The sequence below is a fragment of the Pseudophryne corroboree genome, unplaced genomic scaffold (assembly GCF_028390025.1).
Source record: "Pseudophryne corroboree isolate aPseCor3 unplaced genomic scaffold, aPseCor3.hap2 scaffold_1399, whole genome shotgun sequence".
Lineage (NCBI taxonomy): Eukaryota > Metazoa > Chordata > Amphibia > Anura > Myobatrachidae > Pseudophryne > Pseudophryne corroboree.
Window position 1 is genome coordinate 89,305 of NW_026968025.1, and position 26,049 is coordinate 115,353.

At 46.7% G+C, this 26,049-nt stretch overlaps 22 non-coding genes and 3 pseudogenes across 22 annotated transcripts; 4 read left to right on the forward strand and 21 right to left on the reverse strand.

Moving 5' to 3' along the window:
• Nucleotides 1–9,664: 9,664 nt before the first annotated feature.
• LOC134995596 (U1 spliceosomal RNA) lies at nucleotides 9,665–9,828 on the forward strand. Its single transcript, XR_010198344.1, has one exon. It is a non-coding gene; the product is annotated as a U1 spliceosomal RNA (small nuclear RNA).
• Nucleotides 9,829–9,980: 152 nt separating this feature from the next.
• LOC134995614 (U1 spliceosomal RNA) lies at nucleotides 9,981–10,143 on the forward strand. Its single transcript, XR_010198361.1, has one exon. It is a non-coding gene; the product is annotated as a U1 spliceosomal RNA (small nuclear RNA).
• Nucleotides 10,144–10,817: 674 nt separating this feature from the next.
• On the forward strand, nucleotides 10,818–10,981 carry LOC134995594 (U1 spliceosomal RNA). The gene has a single exon (XR_010198342.1). It is a non-coding gene; the product is annotated as a U1 spliceosomal RNA (small nuclear RNA).
• A 152-nt stretch (nucleotides 10,982–11,133) lies between these two features.
• LOC134995618 (U1 spliceosomal RNA) lies at nucleotides 11,134–11,296 on the forward strand. Its single transcript, XR_010198364.1, has one exon. It is a non-coding gene; the product is annotated as a U1 spliceosomal RNA (small nuclear RNA).
• Nucleotides 11,297–12,124: 828 nt separating this feature from the next.
• On the reverse strand, nucleotides 12,125–12,287 carry LOC134995603 (U1 spliceosomal RNA). Its single transcript, XR_010198350.1, has one exon. It is a non-coding gene; the product is annotated as a U1 spliceosomal RNA (small nuclear RNA).
• Nucleotides 12,288–12,439: 152 nt separating this feature from the next.
• LOC134995595 (U1 spliceosomal RNA) lies at nucleotides 12,440–12,603 on the reverse strand. Its single transcript, XR_010198343.1, has one exon. It is a non-coding gene; the product is annotated as a U1 spliceosomal RNA (small nuclear RNA).
• Nucleotides 12,604–13,277: 674 nt separating this feature from the next.
• LOC134995607 (U1 spliceosomal RNA) lies at nucleotides 13,278–13,440 on the reverse strand. The gene has a single exon (XR_010198354.1). It is a non-coding gene; the product is annotated as a U1 spliceosomal RNA (small nuclear RNA).
• Nucleotides 13,441–13,592: 152 nt separating this feature from the next.
• Nucleotides 13,593–13,756, reverse strand: LOC134995585 (U1 spliceosomal RNA). Its single transcript, XR_010198333.1, has one exon. It is a non-coding gene; the product is annotated as a U1 spliceosomal RNA (small nuclear RNA).
• Nucleotides 13,757–14,441: 685 nt separating this feature from the next.
• On the reverse strand, nucleotides 14,442–14,593 carry LOC134995570 (U1 spliceosomal RNA; annotated as a pseudogene).
• Nucleotides 14,594–14,745: 152 nt separating this feature from the next.
• LOC134995600 (U1 spliceosomal RNA) lies at nucleotides 14,746–14,909 on the reverse strand. Its single transcript, XR_010198348.1, has one exon. It is a non-coding gene; the product is annotated as a U1 spliceosomal RNA (small nuclear RNA).
• Nucleotides 14,910–15,583: 674 nt separating this feature from the next.
• Nucleotides 15,584–15,746, reverse strand: LOC134995604 (U1 spliceosomal RNA). The gene has a single exon (XR_010198351.1). It is a non-coding gene; the product is annotated as a U1 spliceosomal RNA (small nuclear RNA).
• Nucleotides 15,747–15,898: 152 nt separating this feature from the next.
• On the reverse strand, nucleotides 15,899–16,062 carry LOC134995608 (U1 spliceosomal RNA). The gene has a single exon (XR_010198355.1). It is a non-coding gene; the product is annotated as a U1 spliceosomal RNA (small nuclear RNA).
• Nucleotides 16,063–16,763: 701 nt separating this feature from the next.
• Nucleotides 16,764–16,899, reverse strand: LOC134995615 (U1 spliceosomal RNA; annotated as a pseudogene).
• A 152-nt stretch (nucleotides 16,900–17,051) lies between these two features.
• Nucleotides 17,052–17,215, reverse strand: LOC134995579 (U1 spliceosomal RNA). Its single transcript, XR_010198327.1, has one exon. It is a non-coding gene; the product is annotated as a U1 spliceosomal RNA (small nuclear RNA).
• Nucleotides 17,216–17,889: 674 nt separating this feature from the next.
• On the reverse strand, nucleotides 17,890–18,052 carry LOC134995605 (U1 spliceosomal RNA). Its single transcript, XR_010198352.1, has one exon. It is a non-coding gene; the product is annotated as a U1 spliceosomal RNA (small nuclear RNA).
• A 152-nt stretch (nucleotides 18,053–18,204) lies between these two features.
• Nucleotides 18,205–18,368, reverse strand: LOC134995619 (U1 spliceosomal RNA). Its single transcript, XR_010198365.1, has one exon. It is a non-coding gene; the product is annotated as a U1 spliceosomal RNA (small nuclear RNA).
• Nucleotides 18,369–19,042: 674 nt separating this feature from the next.
• LOC134995612 (U1 spliceosomal RNA) lies at nucleotides 19,043–19,205 on the reverse strand. The gene has a single exon (XR_010198359.1). It is a non-coding gene; the product is annotated as a U1 spliceosomal RNA (small nuclear RNA).
• Nucleotides 19,206–19,357: 152 nt separating this feature from the next.
• On the reverse strand, nucleotides 19,358–19,521 carry LOC134995567 (U1 spliceosomal RNA). The gene has a single exon (XR_010198318.1). It is a non-coding gene; the product is annotated as a U1 spliceosomal RNA (small nuclear RNA).
• Nucleotides 19,522–22,240: 2,719 nt separating this feature from the next.
• LOC134995597 (U1 spliceosomal RNA) lies at nucleotides 22,241–22,404 on the reverse strand. Its single transcript, XR_010198345.1, has one exon. It is a non-coding gene; the product is annotated as a U1 spliceosomal RNA (small nuclear RNA).
• A 691-nt stretch (nucleotides 22,405–23,095) lies between these two features.
• Nucleotides 23,096–23,237, reverse strand: LOC134995563 (U1 spliceosomal RNA; annotated as a pseudogene).
• A 152-nt stretch (nucleotides 23,238–23,389) lies between these two features.
• On the reverse strand, nucleotides 23,390–23,553 carry LOC134995577 (U1 spliceosomal RNA). Its single transcript, XR_010198325.1, has one exon. It is a non-coding gene; the product is annotated as a U1 spliceosomal RNA (small nuclear RNA).
• Nucleotides 23,554–24,167: 614 nt separating this feature from the next.
• On the reverse strand, nucleotides 24,168–24,330 carry LOC134995622 (U1 spliceosomal RNA). The gene has a single exon (XR_010198368.1). It is a non-coding gene; the product is annotated as a U1 spliceosomal RNA (small nuclear RNA).
• Nucleotides 24,331–24,482: 152 nt separating this feature from the next.
• Nucleotides 24,483–24,646, reverse strand: LOC134995598 (U1 spliceosomal RNA). Its single transcript, XR_010198346.1, has one exon. It is a non-coding gene; the product is annotated as a U1 spliceosomal RNA (small nuclear RNA).
• A 670-nt stretch (nucleotides 24,647–25,316) lies between these two features.
• On the reverse strand, nucleotides 25,317–25,479 carry LOC134995621 (U1 spliceosomal RNA). The gene has a single exon (XR_010198367.1). It is a non-coding gene; the product is annotated as a U1 spliceosomal RNA (small nuclear RNA).
• A 152-nt stretch (nucleotides 25,480–25,631) lies between these two features.
• On the reverse strand, nucleotides 25,632–25,795 carry LOC134995599 (U1 spliceosomal RNA). The gene has a single exon (XR_010198347.1). It is a non-coding gene; the product is annotated as a U1 spliceosomal RNA (small nuclear RNA).
• Between the last annotated feature and the right edge of the window lie 254 nt (nucleotides 25,796–26,049).

Below are 26,049 nucleotides of genomic sequence, written 5' to 3' on the forward strand. Positions count from 1 at the left end.
TGGAGCTGTTACAGTGCCCAGCTGCTGCAAGAAATCAGCTTGAATGCTTCAGGGGATGGGGCATGGCCAACATGAGCCCCACACCAAAGGAAGGTGGAGGTGTTTAATGCGAACTAGGGGTCATCCAAGTGTCAAAGTCAAAAATATTACATAGAGAGACCATATAAACTGCACACATATAAGTCGCTATACTTGCAAATATGCGCAGCGAGCACAGCAATATATGGAAACACACGCATTTGCTCGGACATGGCACAGAGATGGATTCGGCACTTGTTTCATACAGTACATGGTTATAATAATGAACAGCACCAGACATCATGGAGATTTAGAATTGGCTAATGAATTAATGTCATGGATGTGTATCATTCGAACCGAACCAGATAAACACATCATGTTTGGTATTGAAGCAAGCAGAATGAGGTGTGGGTTAGTTTGAGGCCTGTTGTGTTGTTGTGGGACATTGCAGCGGATAGATATGATTATATGTATAAAAGCTAAGATCATATTGTTAGAACAATGGATGCTCAAGACAACCTTTTACTAAGTTTTCAGGGCTGAACCTGATTAGCATATACAAAGGAGAAAGAAAGACCCCTCCCCCAGGTACTGGTCAAACAGGAAGGTAGTGGTCAGGTGTGGCCTCAGAGAACAGATGTAATGTAGCTACACTCACAGACACACACACAGCTACCTGGCACCAAGCAGCATGGCGGCTGAATCCCCAGGACATCTTCCAAACTAAAGGCTAAGTATTGAACTTCACATGGCTAGATAAGGAAACAGACAGATTGCTTTCTGGTTTTAAATAGGATATTGTAACTTGGTTGTGTGATTGTTGGGTGTTTGTGGATACTCTGTGAAGTCCGTGATGAATTGGAACAGTATACAATCTGTAGCATAGTATTTGTGGTATTTGTTTGCCTATGGAGATTTAAAATAGATTGTGCTGGTTAGTTATAATATATATCCTGTTAATCATAAATACCACCATGCAGTTACGTTTGTGTTAATTACATTGTGATCTGGTCTTGTGATGAATATGCTCTGGTTATTGAGATACTGAAGTTGTTTGGGATGTGAAATTATGAGATGGTTCTAGGAAGTTGGATTACATTGTGAAAGGTGATTTAGATGGTTTGGAATTGTAAAATCAGAACATATGCATTGTTTTGAGGCTTGGACATTTTGGAATAAAGTGCCATGTGTTTGGACCTGCAAATCTAAAATGGCTGCTGCTGGATGTCTTCCCCTCCCCCTTTCAGCCATGTGGTGTGGTCTTTGGAATCAAGTGGAGGTTTCTCAAAATGGAGTCTAGCTTCCATCCCATGCTGTATTCAGCATTGACTAACTGCGCAGCGATTGTCTCTCACATGTGTAGTTTTATCTGCAACCATGTTGTCTGTTATTTAATGTTATCATGAGCCATTTCTCTCTATCTCTCTCTTCTTCTCTTCCCCTTCCATTTTCCCATAAATAGTAATTGTATTGTATTGTATTTCTAGTGTAGCTATTTTGGTTAGGAAGTCTTTGTTATATTGTAGTGTATCATTTGTACTGTTATCCCCTTTTTACCAGTATATTAGATATAATACAGTTAATAGGCTTTGGACCCTAAACCAGTATCTGTGTATTTTCTATAGTGTTAAGTGTTCACTTGAGCGTCGGTGACGCTCAAGCAGCTTTGTAGTTAGTCAGGTTACACAAGGTTGCACTTACACCCTGTATCCACATTAAGGTATTCTGTGTATTTCATTGTTAAAAGGTTTAGACATAAAGGTATAGCGTTGTGAGCGTCTGCGCTGCTGGTGATCTCCTCGTGGTCTCGAGCGTCTGCTACGCCATAGCGAATCATTACGTTAGTCAACAGCCAATAACGTGTCCTGTGATCTCTGGGCCGTGAGCGAACGTGACGCTTGAGCGTCTCGCCTACGGCTGAGCGATCGTTACGCAACTAGTGTACCCTTACGGTACTTCTTAAGTAAACAGCGTACAGTGTTCTTAGACCTCATAAAGGGTTGTTTATACGACAAAAGTATTTAGTATTGTCAATTGGGGGCTGTCCAGTCCTTCACATATCTGCACTAGGTAGATCAGCAGACATTATCCATCAGCAAAGGGCGGGATCATATTCCTTGCAGTGCTGATTGGATAAGCGTCTGTTTCGCTTAGTAAAGGGTGCTGAGGGAATCCGGGACCGGAGGTAAGAACAGTACGCTATTGTCTTTGAAAATCTGGTTTTTATTTCAATTTGGTGCCAACTACACACTCAGGCCTAGAATAACTTTAGGAGTTTTGAATGATGACTTTCTTTGTGACAAGAGGCCGCATGGTCTGTCCACCATTTTGTGTGACCCTCATGGAGGTGGAAGGGGGAGGAGGAGCGGCCATTTTGGGAAGGTCAATTTTTTTTTTTTTTTTCTGAGCGGCTGGTTTTCAGTTGACTCAGGAAACAATCAGCCATCCACTGTCAAAAAGAAATCATCATTTAATGAGTTTTTTTTTAATGCATTTATTTAATCTATATCATAGTCAATCATAGGTAATAGTGATTGGTACTTATATGTAATATCTATATGCGTGTGCTTACATCAATGTATGTTATTAGATTAAATTTAGAATTGCATTTTCATCTGTGTAAGTTTCACATCTCACCTTCCTGTTTGCCATTTGCATTGATAACGTGCTGAGAAAAAACAAGCACACAGCATAGAAGATACTGTGTGGTGTTTGGTAAGCGTTTATATAGTGAAATATCGCTTATAGTAAGGCGATACAGAAGCCACAAGACAATAGCACACATTTGTTCAGTTTCCAAAATTTAGTTTAAATACCTTACTTTACTGTAACGCCTCTGGGGAGAGCTATCAGACTACGGGAAATGATTTTTCTGATCAGAAAACTATAAGAATGATAGTGGGTTGAAAACGGTATGAGTGTATTGAATCCCGCTTTGTGGACTTTGTGATCTATGTGATAAAACGGTATTGAATTCCGCTTTGTGGACTTTGTGATCTGTGTGATCTATGTGGAACGTGATGAGCACGATCTGAGTGAAAACGTGCAACAGAGTGTGATAAAGTTTTCGTTGTATTACGCTCTGGCTGTTTTGGAGCACAGTAGGGAGACTCCAATGATCCTACCATTTATGGGCAACAAGTGTCTATAAGTGGTACGATTGGACCGCACGGTTGTATGTGTGACCAATAACGCAACGTGATATGAGGTCGTATATCCATGCGTAAATCTTGCCCTCATACGTGTTGTAGGGAGCACATGCAAGCGTGATTTGTGTAAAGAAAAAGGAAGGGAATTTTCTCAGGAAAATCTCTAGAGATAGGGCCTGCAACGGCTACACGTGTCTGCTAGAAGGCGGAACGGGGATACCCGGAGCAGAAGAAGTTCAGTGGAAGAGCTTTAAGGATTTCCAACGAAGTTCTGTGTTTGGTGCATTTTAGGAAGTTTTTCTGTGTTTAAAAAGGTCCACAATGGCAGCCAAGTGCACAACACAGAGACGGTCGGAGGTCAGGATTCAGACTCCAGAGGCTTGCAGACCCCGAGGGTCTGCTCGGTTAGTAATGTGGGGGAAATATGGTCCCCACACTGAGACCTTTTGTGATGAATGGACACGAATGACTGCGGGGGATAAGGCACCATTTCCCGGGATAGGTAGTTTTGACTTAGAGGTGTTGCATAATTTAAGGCAAAGGATCAGTCTCATAAAATCCTAGAAACAACGAGTTAAACATGATGATTGTTTGCAGTTATGGCAACAGGAAAGTGAAATGCAAAGAAATGTAACTTACATATCTAACTTTCATCTTGAGAGGAGAGACATGGCATTGAAGAGGATTATGGTTGCAGAGAAATGGCACAATGTTGTACGATAAAAATGCACTTAGTAACTGTATTAAGAATGAAAGTGTTAAATGTAATAATGTTTATGAAAATTAAAGTGTAAAAATTACAAATGTTAACCTGTGCAAGTCGCACCCCATGTTAAACTTCCCTCAGGATTACCAACAAGAAAGTGAGCCCAGAACGATGTCGGCACCTCTTAAAGAAGCCATCCTACAAGACATCCAGGTGGACGCGACCAAATTGGTAAAGGCAATAATCAAACCCCCTAACGGAGGGTCAGGTGAGGTCGTGTCCACAGGTACGTACAATGTTTTATATCACGCACAAACAAATGTACCCCATATTGTAAGACCAAAACAAGGTGATGTGATTGAGTTTAGTCCTGTCAGGGTGATCACAGTCCCCAATGGGAAGACTGATGATCAGGGAACCATTCCCGTCAAGGACAGTGCAATGCGCCATCCCTGGTCCCGGACAGAATTGAGATCAATCATGTCTGATTACCCAGATCCTAGGAAAGATCTAACTGTATGATCAAAGATTCACAGAAGGCATACCAACTCCCTAGACAACGACATAATCTTGGTATCCAAGGAATCAGGTAGGTACAGGGAAAGCGGTTGATGGTGATGAGCATCCAAGCGTTTGAGGAGGCATCAAATCAACCAAAACCCCAGGCCATTGGCACATGGAGGAACTTAAGGATTTGTGATCTGTGCAAAAGAGAAGGGCATTATGCCAGTAACTGCAACAGCCCACATAAAATCAGACCCCCTAGACATGAAAATGAGCAAAAGTTATGACACACCAAATTACAAGCAGGGATCACATAGGAAGAATTTTGAGCCACACCCATGATAGGTAGTCAAGAAAGGTGATCATACGACTGATGGTAAGCCTGAGGTAACGGTTAATAAATTGGGAGGTCATTCACTGAAGACACAGGAATGACCAGGTGAAACGTTGTAAATGTATCTGTGAAATGTTTTTTTTTTTCTCTCTCTCTCTATCCCCATCTCTGACGAGTATTGGTAAGAATTCACACATTGCATATCCACTTGGTCCTTGCAGAAGTCTACCAAACCCCAGCATGACCTCCGCCACAATGTATTTCTGGCCAGATACAGACAGTGGAGTAATGCAGGTGCTGGTGGGGAGGGACTGCTCAAGGAGACCATTAGACACGTAGATATGACAGCCTGATAATCTGACAATGTTTTTCTAATGCTAACAATGTTTTCTTAATGTTGACAATGTTTTAAAAATGCTTTGTTTCTCTTTTCCTATTGATGGTTAATGTCGAGTTATGTAATATATATATGCATATGAATTGTTCTCTATCTCTTGTTTTTTTTTTTTTTTTTTTCCTCTCTCTTCTCACTCATGTTTTCATGGTTTAAAGATGGTATGTCACCCCTCAGTTGGACCAATGGTAATGCCAGATTTTTTCTCCTTACAGAAAGATCGCCGGTTAGGAAGGAATATTGCATCACCAGAATGTTCGTTTGGAAGACTGAGAGATAGCACCATTGAGAGGACAGCAGAACAAGAAGAACAACAAGACGAGAGAACTTATTATCGTAACAAGTTCTCTCCCCCTCAAACTGATTTCTTATACCCCCTTTACAAATTTCTTCTTTTCTCCTCCTGTAAGATGGACTTGCCCCAAGAGACTGTGATATGGATTTTCCTGTTGACCATGATGTTGACCAGAGCAGTCTGTTTCGGTGAGAGTACCAGTGAGGTCGAGAAAGGATCCAGAAAGGTCCTGATGACTGAGACGGAGGTGTAAATTTCCAATAGCAACCCAATCACCAAGCAAAGGCGAGTACCGGGCACGATCTAACAACCATGTTATTTGTAAACAATTGTGAAGGATTGTTAGTTCAAAAAGAAAACTGTATCTGTAGGCTCTGTGACAATGGTTGAGGATGGATGCATAAAGAAATGCCAATCCAGTTTTAATATCCATATGGACCGGCATCCATTGAGTGACTATCACTCCTTAGTGGGTAGTGTGTTAAATAAAACAGATTGTTGGGTATGCTCTCAAGTACCTCAGGGTCATAGTAAATCAGGGCTAGTACCATTTCCTTTAACGGTAGGGGAGGTACTTGAGCTAAAGGGTGGGAGACCGGTGGACAGGAGGTTTAATATCTCCAGCCCTCCTAGTTTGAAGCTCCACCAATACCATGTGGATAGGTCCCTATTATGTTTTAACATCTCCAATCCCCGAAAGCCGGGAAATTGGGAAGTGTCATGGAGCAACCAAACCATGACCTCTTCGCATAGAGCAGATAGAATGCCTACAGATACAGAGCTTGTACGCCACATAGCCAGTAGAGGAAAATCTTTCCGGTATAGGTATACCTTAGGAAATAGGATTACGAGAGTTGGAGAAGTATCACCAGGATACTGTGCACATATCGTACAAACTGATACGTGTACTAAACAGATGGGAGAGTTAGGGTTAGGAGAGTTCACATGGAAAATGTGTAACATGGTAATGACATATTCCGTCCCATATGTTCTCCCCGATGATGCATATTTCATATGCGGGAGAAAGGCGTATGAGCGGCTTGCCCCAAACTCTGAAGGATTGTGTTGTATTGGAAAAGTACTACCTGAGGTAATGAGTCTAAGGAGTGAGGAAACTGTAATTAACCTGGATTTGGTATATGACCCAATGATAGAAACCATGATGTGATGAAAATGCGATTATACGGTCCGTTTCTTTCACCTGTTTTTCTGCTTTTCTCCAAGATACAAAGACCCCTTGGACGAGGAAGTTAACGAGACGCTATACAGACAACAGACAAGAACCAAAGATGAAGTTTTGACGACCTATGATATGGACACTTGATGAACTTTGCCATGGATCCCCAGTTTCCCTAGTATTTTAAACTCACGCTAGCCCAACATTTTTTGTAAATCTGGTGGCACTGACAAAGCTATTTGCTCATGCCCAAAGAGCAATACAGCGCAAAGAAGACGACTCTCAACAGATACCGAACAAAACTTCAACAACAGATGTACATTTCCCTGACATAGAATATCATTGCATTTTCCATAAGTGTTCTTTATCTTCATCTCTACAACCCTCAGGTAATGACACACATAGTCGATAGGGAATACAGGCACAGATATCAGCAACCACATACCTCCCCCATTCATGTATCATCAACTAAAATGTGCTCCCCCATTTTGTTACAACCACAGCCGAAATGAGCTCGGTAAAGTTTGACAGCCCATCCACAGACCCTTAGTACGGGATAAGAAGGAATTCAAATGTATACTTCGCAATACCTCGAAGCTTGATGTACAACACGTACGGCACGATGATACATGACCCCCCAAACATGGATTCATACACACATGCTTCTGCTATCTCACTAGGTCATACCCTCTTCACACCTTCTCCTCTCTCCTCCCTTACCCAACCATGGAAATGTATTAACCCCTGACATATATTTTTCTCTTTTTGAAATGTTTTAGGAAGTGGCAGTTATTGGTGACTGCCAAAGGGTGGACTGTCAAAGTCAAAAATATTACATAGAGAGACCATATAAACTGCACACATATAAGTCGCTATACTTGCAAATATGCGCAGCGAGCACAGCAATATATGGAAACACACGCATTTGCTCGGACATGGCACAGAGATGGATTCGGCACTTGTTTCATACAGTACATGGTTATAATAATGAACAGCACCAGACATCATGGAGATTTAGAATTGGCTAATGAATTAATGTCATGGATGTGTATCATTCGAACCGAACCAGATAAACACATCATGTTTGGTATTGAAGCAAGCAGAATGAGGTGTGGGTTAGTTTGAGGCCTGTTGTGTTGTTGTGGGACATTGCAGCGGATAGATATGATTATATGTATAAAAGCTAAGATCATATTGTTAGAACAATGGATGCTCAAGACAACCTTTTACTAAGTTTTCAGGGCTGAACCTGATTAGCATATACAAAGGAGAAAGAAAGACCCCTCCCCCAGGTACTGGTCAAACAGGAAGGTAGTGGTCAGGTGTGGCCTCAGAGAACAGATGTAATGTAGCTACACTCACAGACACACACACAGCTACCTGGCACCAAGCAGCATGGCGGCTGAATCCCCAGGACATCTTCCAAACTAAAGGCTAAGTATTGAACTTCACATGGCTAGATAAGGAAACAGACAGATTGCTTTCTGGTTTTAAATAGGATATTGTAACTTGGTTGTGTGATTGTTGGGTGTTTGTGGATACTCTGTGAAGTCCGTGATGAATTGGAACAGTATACAATCTGTAGCATAGTATTTGTGGTATTTGTTTGCCTATGGAGATTTAAAATAGATTGTGCTGGTTAGTTATAATATATATCCTGTTAATCATAAATACCACCATGCAGTTACGTTTGTGTTAATTACATTGTGATCTGGTCTTGTGATGAATATGCTCTGGTTATTGAGATACTGAAGTTGTTTGGGATGTGAAATTATGAGATGGTTCTAGGAAGTTGGATTACATTGTGAAAGGTGATTTAGATGGTTTGGAATTGTAAAATCAGAACATATGCATTGTTTTGAGGCTTGGACATTTTGGAATAAAGTGCCATGTGTTTGGACCTGCAAATCTAAAATGGCTGCTGCTGGATGTCTTCCCCTCCCCCTTTCAGCCATGTGGTGTGGTCTTTGGAATCAAGTGGAGGTTTCTCAAAATGGAGTCTAGCTTCCATCCCATGCTGTATTCAGCATTGACTAACTGCGCAGCGATTGTCTCTCACATGTGTAGTTTTATCTGCAACCATGTTGTCTCTTATTTAATGTTATCATGAGCCATTTCTCTCTATCTCTCTCTTCTTCTCTTCCCCTTCCATTTTCCCATAAATAGTAATTGTATTGTATTGTATTTCTAGTGTAGCTATTTTGGTTAGGAAGTCTTTGTTATATTGTAGTGTATCATTTGTACTGTTATCCCCTTTTTACCAGTATATTAGATATAATACAGTTAATAGGCTTTGGACCCTAAACCAGTATCTGTGTATTTTCTATAGTGTTAAGTGTTCACTTGAGCGTCGGTGACGCTCAAGCAGCTTTGTAGTTAGTCAGGTTACACAAGGTTGCACTTACACCCTGTATCCACATTAAGGTATTCTGTGTATTTCATTGTTAAAAGGTTTAGACATAAAGGTATAGCGTTGTGAGCGTCTGCGCTGCTGGTGATCTCCTCGTGGTCTCGAGCGTCTGCTACGCCATAGCGAATCATTACGTTAGTCAACAGCCAATAACGTGTCCTGTGATCTCTGGGCCGTGAGCGAACGTGACGCTTGAGCGTCTCGCCTACGGCTGAGCGATCGTTACGCAACTAGTGTACCCTTACGGTACTTCTTAAGTAAACAGCGTACAGTGTTCTTAGACCTCATAAAGGGTTGTTTATACGACAAAAGTATTTAGTATTGTCACAAGCACCGCAAAAAGCCGCCATGCCCTGCACGCCCCTTTTCTCTTTTCATATGCAGATGAGGGTTGAAGCCAACTTTGACCCACTGCTTGGATGACATCACCGTATGCAAATCCGTCTTCTGCAGAACTTCCCCCAGGAATGCTTGCACTAGTTGTTGCATTTGGTTTGTTGTTTGGGGGTGCTTCAGTATTAGGCAGCCTTCTGCCCTCCCATGTTCATCTGAAAATATGTGTTCTCCCTGCAGTTGTTGTCCCCAGATGAGAGTTCCCTTGTGCTGCCTCAGTTGAATCTCCTTAACTTGACAGAGATGTGCCTGAGCAGCGGCCCACCCCAGCTCTATCCCAAATCATACTTATTTTGCATAGGACATACCATGGTCATGAAGATTATTCTCCCAGGGTGAGGTTCATTCATTGCATTCTGGGTATGCTGACCCCTGTGATTTCCCCAAATGTGGGAAACTCGACTGCTTTATTTGTGGTAGTGGGGGACTGTGTTTGTGTTTTCCTCTGGTCAGCTCTGGTAAAAGTCAGATTTCTTTGTTTCAGATCTTCCTCTAGCCTTGTTCTTCTTTTGAGAGTTCCCTTGTGCTGCCTCAGTTGGATCTCCTTCACTTGACAGGGGGGTGCCCGAGCAGAGACCCTCCCCAGCTCTAGCCCAACTCCTACTTACCTGCCAGGTGAGATACTATGATCATGATGGTGCTTCTCCCAGGGCAAGGCTCACCCATTGCACTCTGGGTGTGCTGCCCCTGCGATTTCCCCAAATGTGGGAAACTTGACTGCATAATTTGTGTTTCCCCTGGTCGGCTCTCGTATAATTCAGATCTCTTTGTCTCAGGTCTCTCTCCAGCCTAGTTTGCTGTCTGTTTCCACTTCTCTTTTCTTCAGCCGCTCCCTTCTATAACCTTGTGCACTATCCTGACTTCTCCTCCCGTCTGCTTACTTTGTGCCTTCCAATGCACAATGCAAACTACAGGTAGTGCTGCAGGGCCCACACCCTTTTACTTGCCTTACAGAGCAGCTCTGGAGCTGTTACAGTGCCCAGCTGCTGCAAGAAATCTGCTTGAATGCTTCAGGGGATGGGGCATGGCCAACATGAGCCCCACACCAAAAGAGGGTGGAGGTGTTTAATGCGAACTAGGGGTCATCCAAGCACCGCAAAAGGCCGCCATGCCCTGCACGCCCCTTTTCTCTTTTCATATGCAGACGAGGGTTGAAGCCAACTTTGACCCACTGCTTGGATGACATCACCATATGCAAATCCATCTGCGGCAGGCCTTCCCCCAGGAATGCTTGCACTAGTTGTTGCATTTGGTTTGTTGTTTGGGGGTGCTTCAGTATTAGGCAGCCTTCTGCCCTCCCATGTTCATCTGAAAATATATGTTCTCCCTGCAGTTGTTGTCCCCAGATGAGAGTTCCCTTGTGTTGCCTCAGTTAAATCTCCTTTACTTGACAGAGATGTGCATGAGCAGCGGCCCTCCCCAGCCCTATTCCAAATCATACTTATTTTGCATAGGAGATACCATGGTCATGAAGATTTTTCTCCCAGGGTGAGGTTTATTCATTGCATTTTGGGTATGCTGACCCCTGTGATTTCCCCAAATGTGGGAAACTTGACTGCATTATTTGTGGTAGTGGGAGGCTGTGTTTGTGATTTCTTCTGGTCAGCTCTGGTAAAAGTCAGATTTCTTTGTCTCAGATTTTCCTTTAGCCTTGTTCTTCTTTCGAGAGTTCCCTTGTGCTGCCTCAGTTGGATCTCCTTCACTTTACAGGGGGGTACCCGAGCAGCGACCCTCCCCAGCTCTAGCCCAACTCCTACTTACCTGCCAGGTGAGATACTATGATCATGAAGGTGCTTCTCCCAGGGCAAGGCTCACCCATTGTACTCTGGGTGTGCTGCTCCTGCGATTTCCCCAAATGTGGGAAACTTGACTGCATAATTTGTGTTTCCCCTGGTCGGCTCTCGTATAATTCAGATCTCTTTGTCTCAGGTCTCTCTCCAGCCTAGTTTGCTGTCTGTTTCCACTTCTCTTTTCTTCAGCCGCTCCCTTCTATACCCTTGTGCACTATCCTGACTTCTCCTCCCGTCTGCTTACTTTGTGCCTTCCAATGCACAATGCAAACTACAGGTAGTGCTGCAGGGCCCACACCCTTTTACTTGCCTTACAGAGCAGCTCTGGAGCTGTTACAGTGGCCAGCTGCTGCAAGAAATCAGCTTGAATGCTTCAGGGGCTGGGGCATAGCCAACATGAGCCCCACACCGAAGGAGGGTGGAGGTGTTTAATGCAAACTAGGGGTCAGTCAAGCGCCGCAAAAGGCCACCATGCCCTGCACGCCCCTTTTCTGTTTTTATATGCAGACGAGGGTTGAAGCCACCTTTGACCCACTGCTTGGATGACATCACCATATGCAAATCCATCTGCGGCAGGCCTTCCCCCAGGAATGCTTGCACTAGTTGTTGCATTTGGTTTGTTGTTTGGGGGTGCTTCAGTATTAGGCAGCCTTCTGCTCCACCCTCCTTTGGTGTGGGGCTCATGTTGGCCATGTCCCATCCCCTGAAGCATTCAAGCAGATTTCTTGCAGCAGCTGGGCACTGTAACAGCTCCAGAGACGCTCTGTAAGGCAAGTAAAAGGGTGTGGGCCCTGCAGCACTACCTGTAGTTTGCATTGTGCATTGGAAGGCACAAAGTAAGCAGACGGGAGGAGAAGTCAGGATAGTGCACAAGGGTATAGAAGGGAGCGGCTGAAGAAAAGAGAAGTGGAAACAGAAAGCAAACTAGGCTGGAGAGAGATCTGAGACAAAGAGATCTGAATTATACGAGAGCCGACCAGGGGAAACACAAATTATGCAGTCAAGTTTCCCACATTTGGGGAAATCGCAGGGGCAGCACACCCAGAGTGCAATGGGTGAGCCTTGCCCTGGGAGAAGCACCTTCATGATCATAGTATCTCACCTGGCAGGTAAGTAGGAGTTGGGCTAGAGCTAGGGAGGGTCGCTGCTCGGGCACCCCCCTGTTAAGTGAAGGAGATCCAACTGAGGCAGCACAAGGGAACTCTCGAAAGAAGAACAAGGCTAAAGGAAAATCTGAAACAAAGAAATCTGACTTTTACCAGAGCTGACCAGAAGAAATCACAAACACAGCCTCCCACTACCACAAATAATGCAGTCGAGTTTCCCACATTTGGGGAAATCACAGGGGTCAGCATACCCAAAATGCAATGAATGAACCTCACCCTGGGAGAAAAATCTTCATGACCATGGTATCTCCTATGCAAAATAAGTATGATTTGGAAGAGGGCTGGGGAGGGCCGCTGCTCATGCACATCTCTGTCAAGTAAAGGAGATTCAACTGAGGCAGCACAAGGGAACTCTCATCTTGGGACAACAACTGCAGGGAGAACATATATTTTCAGATGAACATGGGAGGGCAGAAGGCTGCCTAATACTGAAGCACCCCCAAACAACAAACCAAATGCAACAACTAGTGCAAGCATTCCTGGGGGAAGGCCTGCCGCAGATGGATTTGCATATGGTGATGTCATCCAAGCAGTTGGTCAAAGTTGGCTTCAACCCTCGTCTGCATATGAAAAGAGAAAAGGGGCGTGCAGGGCATGGTGGCCTTTTGCGGCGCTCGGCTGACCCCTAGTTTGCATTAAACACCTCCACCCTCCTTTGGTGTGGGGCTCATGTTGGCTATGCCCCAGCCCCTGAAGCATTCAAGCTGAATTCTTGCAGCAGCTGGGCACTGTAACAGCTCCAGAGCTGCTCTGTAAGGCAAGTAAAAGGGTGTGGGCCCTGCAGCACTACCTGTAGTTCGCATTGTGCGTTGGAAGGCACAAAGTAAGCAGACAGGAGGAGAAGTCAGGATAGTGCGCAAGGGCATAGAAGGGAGCGGCTCAAGAAAAGAGAAGTGGAAACAGACAGCAAACTAGGCTGGAGAGAGACCTGAGACAAAGAGATCTGAATTATACGAGAGCCGACCAGGGGAAACACAAATTATGCAGTCAAGTTTCCCACATTTGGGGAAATCGCAGGAGCAGCACACCCAGAGTGCAATGGGTGAGCCTTGCCCTGGGAGAAGCACCTTCATGATCATAGTATCTCACCTGGCAGGTAAGTAGGAGTTGGGCTAGAGCTGGGGAGGGTCGCTGCTCGGGTACCCCCCTGTAAAGTGAAGGAGATCCAACTGAGGCAGCACAAGGGAACTCTCGAAAGAAGAACAAGGCTAGAGGAAAATCTGAGACAAAGAAATCTGACTTTTACCAGAGCTGACCAGAGGAAAGCACAAACACAGTCCCCCACTACCACAAATAATGCAGTCAAGTTTCCCACATTTGGGGAAATCACAGAGGTCAGCATACCCAAAATGCAATGAATGAACCTCACCCTGGGAGAACAATCTTCATGACCATGGTATCTCCTATGCAAAATAAGTATGATTTGGAATAGGGCTGGGAAGGGCCGCTGCTCATGCACATCTCTGTCAAGTAAAGGAGATTCAACTGAGGCAGCACAAGGGAACTCTCATCTGGGGACAACAACTGCAGGGAGAACACATATTTTCAGATGAACATGGGAGGGCAGAAGGCTGCCTAATACTGAAGCACCCCCAAACAACAAACCAAATGCAACAACTAGTGCAAGCATTCCTGGGGGAAGTTCTGCAGAAGATGGATTTGCATACGGTGATGTCATCCAAGCAGTGGGTCAAAGTTGGCTTCAACCCTCATCTGCATATGAAAAGAGAAAAGGGGCGTGCAGGGCATGGCGGCCTTTTGCGGTGCTTGGATGACCCCTAGTTCGCATTAAACACCTCCACCCTCCTTCGGTGTGGTGCTCATGTTGGCTATGCCCCAGCCCCTGAAGCATTCAAGCTGATTTCTTGCAGCAGCTGGGCACTGTAACAGCTCCAGAGCTGCTCTGTAAGGCAAGTAAAAGGGTGTGGGCCCTGCAGCACTACCTGTAGTTTGCATTGTGCATTGGAAGGCACAAAGTAAGCAGATGGGAGGAGAAGTCAGGATAGTGCACAAGGGTATAGAAGGGAGCGGCTGAAGAAAAGAGAAGTGGAAACAGACAGAAAACTAGGCTGGAGAGAGACCTGAGACAAAGAGATCTGAATTATACGTGAGCCGACCAGGGGAAACACAAATTATGCAGTCAAGATTCCCACATTTGGGGAAATCGCAGGAGCATCACACCCAGAGTACAATGGGTGAGCCTTGCCCTGGGAGAAGCACCTTCATGATCATAGTATCTCACCTGGCAGGTAAGTAGGAGTTGGGCTAGAGCTGGGGAGGGTCGCTGCTCGGGTACCCCCCTGTAAAGTGAAGGAGATCCAACTGAGGCAGCACAAGGGAACTCTCGAAAGAAGAACAAGGCTAAAGGAAAATCTGAGACAAAGAAATCTGACTTTTACCAGAGCTGACCAGAGGAAAGCACAAACACAGTCTCCCACTACCACAAATAATGCAGTCAAGTTTCCGACATTTGGGGAAATCACAGGGGTCAGCATACCCAAAATGCAATGAATGAACCTCACCCTGGGAGAAAAATCTTCATGACCATGGTATCTCCTATGCAAAATAAGTATGATTTGGAATAGGGCTGGGGAGGGCCGCTGCTCATGCACATCTCTGTCAAGTAAAGGAGATTCAACTGAGGCAGCACAAGGGAACTCTCATCTTGGGACAACAACTGCAGGGAGAACATATATTTTCAGATGAACATGGGAGGGCAGAAGGCTGCCTAATACTGAAGCACCCCCAAACAACAAACCAAATGCAACAACTAGTGCAAGCATTCCTGGGGGAAGGCCTGCCGCAGATGGATTTGCATATGGTGATGTCATCCAAGCAGTGGGTCAAAGTTGGCTTCAACCCTCGTCTGCATATGAAAAGAGAAAAGGGGCGTGCAGGGCATGGTGGCCTTTTGCGGCGCTTGGCTGACCCCTAGTTTGCATTAAACACCTCCACCCTCCTTTGGTGTGGGGCTCATGTTGGCTATGCCCCAGCCCCTGAAGCATTCAAGCTGATTTCTTGCAGCAGCTGGGCACTGTAACAGCTCCAGAGCTGCTCTGTAAGGCAAGTAAAAGGGTGTGGGCCCTGCAGCACTACCTGTAGTTCGCATTGTGCATTGGAAGGCACAAAGTAAGCAGACGGGAGGAGAAGTCAGGATAGTGCACAAGGGTATAGAAGGGAGCGGCTGAAGAAAAGAGAAGTGGAAACAGACAGCAAACTAGGCTGGAGAGAGACCTGAGACAAAGAGATCTGAATTATACGAGAGCCGACCAGGGGAAACACAAATTATGCAGTCAAGTTTCCCACATTTGGGGAAATCGCAGGGGCAGCACACCCAGAGTGCAATGGGTGAGCCTTGCCCTGGGAGAAGCACCTTCATGATCATAGTATCTCACCTGGCAGGTAAGTAGGAGTTGGGCTAGAGCTGGGGAGGGTCGCTGCTCGGGTTCCCCCCTGTGAAGTGAAGGAGATCCAACTGAGGCAGCACCAGGGAACTCTCGAAAGAAGAACAAGGCTAGAGGAAGATCTGAGACAAAGAAATCTGACTTTTACCAGAGCTGACCAGAGGAAAGCACAAACACAGTCCCCCACTACCACAAATAATGCAGTCGAGTTTCCCACATTTGGGAAAATCACAGGGGTCAGCATACCCAGAATGCAATGAATGAACCTCACCCTGGGAGAACAATCTTCATGACCATGGTATCTCCTATGCAAAATAAGTATGATTTGGGATAGGGCTGGTGAGGGCCGCTGCTCAGGCACATCTCTGTCAAGCAAAGGAGATTCAACTGAGGCAGCACAAGGGAACTCTCATCTGGGGACAACAACTGCAGGGAGACCACATCTTTTCAGATGAACATGGGAGGGCGGAAGGCTGCCTAATACTGAAGCACCATCAAATATCAAACCATATGCAACAACTAGTACAAGCACTCCTGGGGGAAGGTCTGCAGCAGACGGATTTGCATATGGTGATGTTATCCAAGCAGTGGGCCAAAGTTGACTGGAACCCTCATCTGCATATGAAAAGAGAAAAGGGGCATGCAGGGCATGGCGGCCTTTTGCAGTGCTTGGATGACCCCTAGTTCGCATTAAACACCCCCACCCTCCTTTGGTGTGGGGCTCATGTTGGCCATGCCCCATCCCCTGAAGCATTCAAGCTGATTTCTTGCAGCAGCTGGGCACTGTAACAGCTCCAGAGCTGCTCTGTAAGGCAAGTAAAAGGGTGTGGGCCCTGAAGCACTACCTGTAGTTTGCATTGTGCATTGGAAGGCACAAAGTAAGCAGACGGGAGGAGAAGTCAGGATAGTGCACAAGGGTATAGAAGGGAGCGGCTGAAGAAAAGAGAAGTGGAAACAGACAGCAAACTAGGCTGGAGAGAGACCTGAGACAAAGAGATCTGAATTATATGAGAGCCGACCAAGGGAAACACAAATTATGCAGTCAAGTTTCCCACATTTGGGGAAATCGCAGGGGCAGCACACCCAGAGTGCAATGGGTGAGCCTTTCCCTGGGAGAAGCACCTTCATGATCATAGTATCTCACCTGGCAGGTAAGTAGGAGTTGGGCTAGAGCTGGGGAGGGTCACTGCTCGGGTACCCCCCTGTAAAGTGAAGGAGATCCAACTGAGGCAGCACAAGGGAACTCTCGAAAGAAGAACAAGGCTAGAGGAAAATCTGAGACAAAGAAATCTGACTTTTACCAGAGCTGACCAGAGGAAAGCACAAACACAGTCCCCCACTACCACAAATAATGCAGTCAAGTTTCCCACATTTGGGGAAATCACAGGGGTCAGCATACCCAAAATGCAATGAATGAACCTCACCCTGGGAGAACAATCTTCATGACCATGGTATCTCCTATGCAAAATAAGTATGATTTGGAATAGGGCTGGGGAGGGCCGCTGCTCATGCACATCTCTGTCAAGTAAAGGAGATTCAACTGAGGCAGCACAAGGGAACTCTCATCTGGGGACAACAACTGCAGGGAGAACACATATTTTCAGATGAACATGGGAGGGCAGAAGGCTGCCTAATACTGAAGCACCCCCAAACAACAAACCAAATGCAACAACTAGTGCAAGCATTCCTGGGGGAAGTTCTGCAGAAGACGGATTTGCATACGGTGATGTCATCCAAGCAGTGGGTCAAAGTTGGCTTCAACCCTCATCTGCATATGAAAAGAGAAAATGGGCGTGCAGGGCATGGCGGCCTTTTGCGGTGCTTGGATGACCCCTAGTTCGCATTAAACACCTCCACCCTCCTTTGGTGTGGGGCTCATGTTGGCCATGCCCCATCCCCTGAAGCATTCAAGCTGATTTCTTGCAGCAGCTGGGCACTGTAACAGCTCCAGAGCTGCTCTGTAAGGCAAGTAAAAGGGTGTGGGCCCTGCAGCACTTCCTGTAGTTTGCATTGTGCATTGGAAGGCACAAAGTAAGCAGACTGGAGGAGAAGTCAGGATAGTGCACAAGGGTATAGAAGGGAGCGGCTGAAGAAAAGAGAAGTGGAAACAGACAGCAAACTAGGCTGGAGAGAGACCTGAGACAAAGAGATCTGAATTATACGAGAGCCGACCAGGGGAAACACAAATTATGCAGTCAAGTTTCCCACATTTGGGGAAATCGCAGGGGCAGCACACCCAGAGTGCAATGGGTGAGCCTTGCCCTGGGAGAAGCACCTTCATGATCATAGTATCTCACCTGGCAGGTAAGTAGGAGTTGGGCTAGAGCTGGGGAGGGTCGCTGCTCGGGTTCCCCCCTGTGAAGTGAAGGAGATCCAACTGAGGCAGCACCAGGGAACTCTCGAAAGAAGAACAAGGCTAGAGGAAGATCTGAGACAAAGAAATCTGACTTTTACCAGAGCTGACCAGAGGAAAGCACAAACACAGTCCCCCACTACCACAAATAATGCAGTCGAGTTTCCCACATTTGGGAAAATCACAGGGGTCAGCATACCCAGAATGCAATGAATGAACCTCACCCTGGGAGAACAATCTTCATGACCATGGTATCTCCTATGCAAAATAAGTATGATTTGGGATAGGGCTGGTGAGGGCCGCTGCTCAGGCACATCTCTGTCAAGCAAAGGAGATTCAACTGAGGCAGCACAAGGGAACTCTCATCTGGGGACAACAACTGCAGGGAGACCACATCTTTTCAGATGAACATGGGAGGGCGGAAGGCTGCCTAATACTGAAGCACCATCAAATATCAAACCATATGCAACAACTAGTACAAGCACTCCTGGGGGAAGGTCTGCAGCAGACGGATTTGCATATGGTGATGTTATCCAAGCAGTGGGCCAAAGTTGACTGGAACCCTCATCTGCATATGAAAAGAGAAAAGGGGCATGCAGGGCATGGCGGCCTTTTGCAGTGCTTGGATGACCCCTAGTTCGCATTAAACACCCCCACCCTCCTTTGGTGTGGGGCTCATGTTGGCCATGCCCCATCCCCTGAAGCATTCAAGCTGATTTCTTGCAGCAGCTGGGCACTGTAACAGCTCCAGAGCTGCTCTGTAAGGCAAGTAAAAGGGTGTGGGCCCTGAAGCACTACCTGTAGTTTGCATTGTGCATTGGAAGGCACAAAGTAAGCAGACGGGAGGAGAAGTCAGGATAGTGCACAAGGGTATAGAAGGGAGCGGCTGAAGAAAAGAGAAGTGGAAACAGACAGCAAACTAGGCTGGAGAGAGACCTGAGACAAAGAGATCTGAATTATACGAGAGCCGACCAAGGGAAACACAAATTATGCAGTCAAGTTTCCCACATTTGGGGAAATCGCAGGGGCAGCACACCCAGAGTGCAATGGGTGAGCCTTTCCCTGGGAGAAGCACCTTCATGATCATAGTATCTCACCTGGCAGGTAAGTAGGAGTTGGGCTAGAGCTGGGGAGGGTCGCTGCTCGGGTACCCCCCTGTAAAGTGAAGGAGATCCAACTGAGGCAGCACAAGGGAACTCTCGAAAGAAGAACAAGGCTAGAGGAAGATCTGAGACAAAGAAATCTGACTTTTACCAGAGCTGACCAGAGGAAAGCACAAACACAGTCCCCCACTACCACAAATAATGCAGTCGAGTTTCCCACATTTGGGAAAATCACAGGGGTCAGCATACCCAGAATGCAATGAATGAACCTCACCCTGGGAGAACAATCTTCATGACCATGGTATCTCCTATGCAAAATAAGTATGATTTGGGATAGGGCTGGTGAGGGCCGCTGCTCAGGCACATCTCTGTCAAGTAAAGGAGATTCAACTGAGGCAGCACAAGGGAACTCTCATCTGGGGACAACAACTGCAGGGAGACCACATCTTTTCAGATGAACATGGGAGGGCGGAAGGCTGCCTAATACTGAAGCACCATCAAATATCAAACCATATGCAACAACTAGTACAAGCACTCTTGGGGGAAGGTCTGCAGCAGACGGATTTGCATATGGTGATGTTATCCAAGCAGTGGGCCAAAGTTGACTGGAACCCTCATCTGCATATGAAAAGAGAAAAGGGGCATGCAGGGCATGGCGGCCTTTTGCAGTGCTTGGATGACCCCTAGTTCGCATTAAACACCCCCACCCTCCTTTGGTGTGGGGCTCATGTTGGCCATGCCCCATCCCCTGAAGCATTCAAGCTGATTTCTTGCAGCAGCTGGGCACTGTAACAGCTCCAGAGCTGTTCTGTAAGGCAAGTAAAAGAGTGTGGGCCCTGCAGCACCACCTGTTGTTCGCATTGTGCGTTGGAAGGCACAAATTAAGCAGACGGGAGGAGAAGTCAGGATAGTGCGCAAGGGCATTCTTTTCTCTTAGTCCGGGGGCAAGGCTTCAAAATGGGGTCTGCAACGGAGGAGACACAGGGGGCGTGGTCACAGCAGCTTTTCTCTACAGTCTGCACCAGCAGGAGCCTACACCATTTTTTATGATCACGCTGAACTGCAGTGCGACTGCAATTACAGCATGGTCAAGAAGGGAGGCGTCATGCTGGGTGGCCATGCCCTGTCACTGTGCAGGAGCCAGCACCGCTCACACACTAGTCCCCGGGTGCAGCCCCCAACCCCCGGGACTCCCGGAGCAACAAAATGTAGATTCAGGCCACCAGGCCACGCCCCTACCTATGAAACCATGCCTCCTTTTTACCATTGCGCTGTTTATCTGCGCGCACTGCATTACAATCTCCCTCGCCACCTCTCTGGGTCTCACCAGTGATAGTGACACCTCTGCCATGCTTGTAGCAGCTGGTCCTAAGATCTACGCCTCAAGCCCTGAGTGTTTGCCCTTGTGACTTGTTGATCATCATAGCGAAGCAGATGCTTACAGAAAACTGCAGGGGCTTAGACTGAAAATAAAAAAATTGATGGGTATAAGGTAGAGAGGAGCGGGTTCGGTTCTCCGAGAACCGAATTCCCCACGAACTCCACGTGGTTAACACTGGTCCGAGGCAGGCTCGGTTGTTCCCGCCTGACTCGGAAAACCTGAACAAGGGAAAATGTCATCATCCCGCTGTCGGATTCTCGCGAGATTCGGATTCCATATAAAGAGCTGCGCGTTGCTGCCATTTTTACTCGTGCATTGAAGAGAGAGCGGAGAGGACGTGGCTATGTTCTCTCAGTGGAAATCTCAATATCAGTGCTCAGTATCAGTGGTTACTTATTGCTGCTCAGTAATACTAGTAGTGTGTCTCTCCTGCTCAGTGTCAGTTCTCAGTAGTATCCTCATCAGTGCTCAGTATCACTGCTCATTGTCTTGTGCTGCATTGTGGTGCTCAGCATACTACAGTACATTACTAATAGTCCAGTGCTGCATCTTGCTGCTCAGTGTCAGTTCTAGTATCCTCATCAGTGCTCACTATCACTGCTCATTGCATTGTGGTGTTCTGTATACTACAGTGACATAGTAATATAGTATATATAGAGGAGCGGGTTCGGTTCTCCGAGAACTGAATTCCCGACGAACTCCACGTGGTTTACACTGGTCCGAGGCAGGCTCGGTTGTTCCCGCCTGACTCGGAAAACCTGAACAAGGGAAAATGTCATCATCCCGCTGTCGGATTCTCGCGAGATTCGGATTCCATATAAAGAGCTGCGCGTTGCCGCCATTTTTACTCGTGCATTGAAGAGAGAGCGGAGAGGACGTGGCTATGTTCTCTCAGTGGAAATCTCCATATCAGTGCTCAGTATCAGTGGTTACTTATTGCTGCTCAGTAATACTAGTAGTGTGTCTCTCCTGCTCAGTGTCAGTTCTCAGTAGTATCCTCATCAGTGCTCAGTATCACTGCTCATTGTCTTGTGCTGCATTGTGGTGCTCAGCATACTACAGTACATTACTAATAGTCCAGTGCTGCATCTTGCTGCTCAGTGTCAGTTTTAGTATCCTCATCAGTGCTCACTATCACTGCTCATTACATTGTGGTGTTCTGTATACTACAGTAACATAGTAATATAGTAACATATAGTAACATAGTTTTTGAGGTTGAATAGAGGCAAATTGCCCATCGTGTTCAACCTGTTTTAAGTTGTGATGATTCTACATACTTGCTGAATAATGTTTTATGACTAGTTAGCTACTATAACTCATGTTACCCCCGGATTAACCATGTTGATATTTTAAGTATTATAACCTTGGATAGCTTTTTCATTCAGAAACGTATCCATTCCTTTTTTAAATCCAATTACAGAGTCCGCCATTACCACCTTCCCTGGCAGGGAATTCCACATCCTGATTGCCCTAACAGTGAAGATCATAGTATCTCACCTGGCAGGTAAGTAGGAGTTGGGCTAGAGCTGTGGAGGATTGCTGCTCGGGCACCCCCTGTCAAGTGAAGGAGATCCAACTGAGGCAGCACAAGGGAACTCTCGAAAGAAGAACAAGGCTAGAGGAAGATCTGAGACAAAGAAATCTGACTTTTACCAGAGCTGACCAGAGGAAAGCACAAACACAGTCCCCCACTACCACAAATAATGCAGTCGAGTTTCCCACATTTGGGGAAATCACAGGGGTCAGCATACCCAGAATGCAATGAATGAACCTCACCCTGGGAGAACAATCTTCATGACCATGGTATCTCCTATGCAAAATAAGTATGATTTGGGACAGGGCTGGGGAGGGCCGCTGCTCAGGCACATCTCTGTCAAGTAAAGGAGATTCAACTGAGGCAGCACAAGGGAACTCTCATCTGGGGACAACAACTGCAGGGAGAACACATATTTTCAGATGAACATGGGAGGGCAGAAGGCTGCCTAATACTGAAGCACCCCCAAAAAACAAACCAAATGCAACTACTAGTGCAAGCATTCCTGGGGGAAGGCCTGCAGCAGATGGATTTGCATATGGTGATGTCATCCAAGCAGTGGGTCAAAGTTGGCTTCAACCCTCGTCTGCATATGAAAATAAAAAAGGGGTGTGCAGGGCATGGCGTCCTTTTGCGGCGCTTGGATGACCCCTAGTTCGCATTAAACACCTCCACCCTCCTTCGGTGTGGGGCTCATGTTGGCTATGCCCAAGCCCCTGAAGCATTCAAGCTGATTTCTTGCAGCAGCTGGGCACTGTAACAGCTCCAGAGCTGCTCTGTAAAGCAAGTAAAAGGGTGTGGGCCCTGCAGCACTACCTGTATTTTGCATTGTGCGTTGGAAGGCACAAAGTAAGCAGACGGGGAAGTCAGGATAGTGCACAAGGGCATAGAAGGGAGCGGCTCAAGAAAAGAGAAGTGGAAACAGGCAGCAAACTAGGCTGGAGAGGGACCTGAGACAAAGAGATCTAAATTATATGAGAGCCGACCAGGGGAAACACAAATTATGCAGTCAAGTGTCCCACATTTGGGGAAATCGCAGGAGCAGCACACCCAGAGTGCAATGGGTGAGCCTTGCCCTGGGAGAAGCACCTTCATGATCATAGTATCTCACCTGGCAGGTAAGTAGGAGTTGGGCTAGAGCTGGGGAGGGTTGCTGCTCGGGTACCCCCCTGTCAAGTGAAGGAGATCCAACTGAGGCAGCACAAGGGAACTCTCGAAAGAAGAACAAGGTTAGAGGAAAATCTGAGACAAAGAAATCTGACTTTTACCAGAGCTGACCAGAGGAAAGCACAAACACAGTCCCCCACTACCACAAATAATGCAGTCGAGTTTCCCACATTTGGGGAAATCACAGGGGTCAGCATACCCAAAATGCAATGAATGAACCTCACCCTCGGAGAACAATCTTCATGACCATGGTATCTCCTATGCAAAATAAGTATGATTTGGGATAGGGCTGGGGAGGGCCGCTGCTCAGGCACATCTCTGTCAAGTAAAGGAGATTCAACTGAGGCAGCACAAGGGAACTCCCATCTGGGGACAACAACTGCAGGGAGAACACATATTTTCAGATGAACATGGGAGGGCAGAAGGCTGCCTAATACTGAAGCACCCCCAAACAACAAACCAAATGCAACAACTAGTACAAGCATTCCTGGGGGAAGTTCTGCAGAAGACGGATTTGCATACGGTGATGTCATCCAAGCAGTGGGCCAAAGTTGGCTGGAACCCTCATCTGCATATGAAAAGAGAAAAGGGGTATGCAGGGCATGGCGGCCTTTTGCGGCGTTGGATGACCCTTAGTTCGCATTAAACACCCCCACCCTCCTTCGGTGTGGGGCTCATGTTGGCTATGCCCCAGCCCCTGAAGCATTCAAGCTGATTTCTTGCAGCAGCTTGGCACTGTAACAGCTCCAGAGCTGCTCTGTACGGCAAGTAAAAGGGTGTGGGCCCTGCAGCACTACCTGTAGTTTGCATTGTGCATTGGAAGGCACTTAAGAAAAGAGAAGTGGAAACAGACAGCAAACTAGGCTGGAGAGAGACCTGAGACAAAGAGATCTGAAGTATACGAGAGCCGACCAGGGGAAACACAAATTATGCAGTCAAGTTTCCCACATTTGGGGAAATCGCAGGAGCAGCACACCCAGAGTGCAATGGGTGAGCCTTGCCCTGGGAGAAGCACCTACGTGATCATAGTATCTCACCTGGCAGGTAAGTAGGAGTTGGGCTAGAACTGGGGAGGGTCGCTGCTCGGGTACCCCCCTGTCAAGTGAAGGAGATCCAACTGAGGCAGCACAAGGGAATTCTCGAAAGAAGAACAAGGCTAGAGGAAGATCTGAGACAAAGAAATCTGACTTTTACCAGAGCTGACCAGAGGAAAACACAAACACAGTCCCCCACTACCACAAATAATGCTGTCGAGTTTCCCACATTTGGGGAAATCACAGGGGTCAGCATACCCAGAATGCAATGAATGAACCTCACACTGGGAGAATAATCTTCATGACCATGGTATCTCCTATGCAAAATAAGTATGATTTGGGATAGGGCTGGGGAGGGCCGCTGCTCAGGCACATCTCTGTCAATTAAAGGAGATTCAACTGAGGCAGCATAAGGGAACTCTCACTGGGGACAACAACTGCAGGGAGAACACATATTTTCAGATGAACATGGGAGGGCAGAAGGCTGCCTAATACTGAAGCACCCCCAAACAACAAACCAAATGCAACAACTAGTGCAAGCATTCCTGGGGGAAGGCCTGCAGCAGATGGATTTGCATATGGTGATGTCATCCAAGCAGTGGGTCAAAGTTGGCTTCAACCCTTGTCTGCATATGAAAAGAGAAAAGGGGCGTGCAGGGCATGGCGGCCTTTTGCGGCGCTTGGATGACCCCTAGTTCGCATTAAACACCTCCACCCTCCTTCGGTGTGGGGCTCATGTTGGCTATGCCCCAGCCCCTGAAGCATTCAAGCTGATTTCTTGCAGTAGCTGGGCACTGTAACAGCTCCAGAGCTGCTCTGTACGGCAAGTAAAAGGGTGTGGGCCCTGCAGCACTACCTGTAGTTTGCATTGTGCATTGGAAGGCACAAAGTAAGCAGACGGGAGAAGTAAGGATAGTGCGCAAGGCCATAGAATGGAGCGGCTTAAGAAAAGAGAAGTGGAAACAGACAGCAAACTAGGCTGGAGAGAGACCTGAGACAAAGAGATCTGAATTATACGAGAGCCGACCAGGGGAAACACAAATTATGCAGTCAAGTTTCCCACATTTGGGGAAATCGCAGGAGCAGCACACCCAGAGTGCAATGGGTGAGCCTTGCCCTGGGAGAAGCACCTACGTGATCATAGTATCTCACCTGGCAGGTAAGTAGGAGTTGGGCTAGAGCTGGGGAGGGTCGCTGCTCGGGTACCCCCCTGTCAAGTGAAGGAGATCCAACTGAGGCAGCACAAGGGAATTCTCGAAAGGAGAACAAGGCTAGAGGAAGATCTGAGACAAAGAAATCTGACTTTTACCAGAGCTGACCAGAGGAAAACACAAACACAGTCCCCCACTACCACAAATAATGCTGTCGAGTTTCCCACATTTGGGGAAATCACAGGGGTCAGCATACCCAGAATGCAATGAATGAACCTCACACTGGGAGAATAATCTTCATGACCATGGTATCTCCTATGCAAAATAAGTATGATTTGGGATAGGGCTGGGGAGGGCCGCTGCTCAGGCACATCTCTGTCAAGTAAAGGAGATTCAACTGAGGCAGCATAAGGGAACTCTCATCTGGGGACAACAACTGCAGGGAGAACACATATTTTCAGATGAACATGGGAGGGCAGAAGGCTGCCTAATACTGAAGCACCCCCAAACAACAAACCAAATGCAACAACTAGTGCAAGCATTCCTGGGGGAAGGCCTGCAGCAGATGGATTTGCATATGGTGATG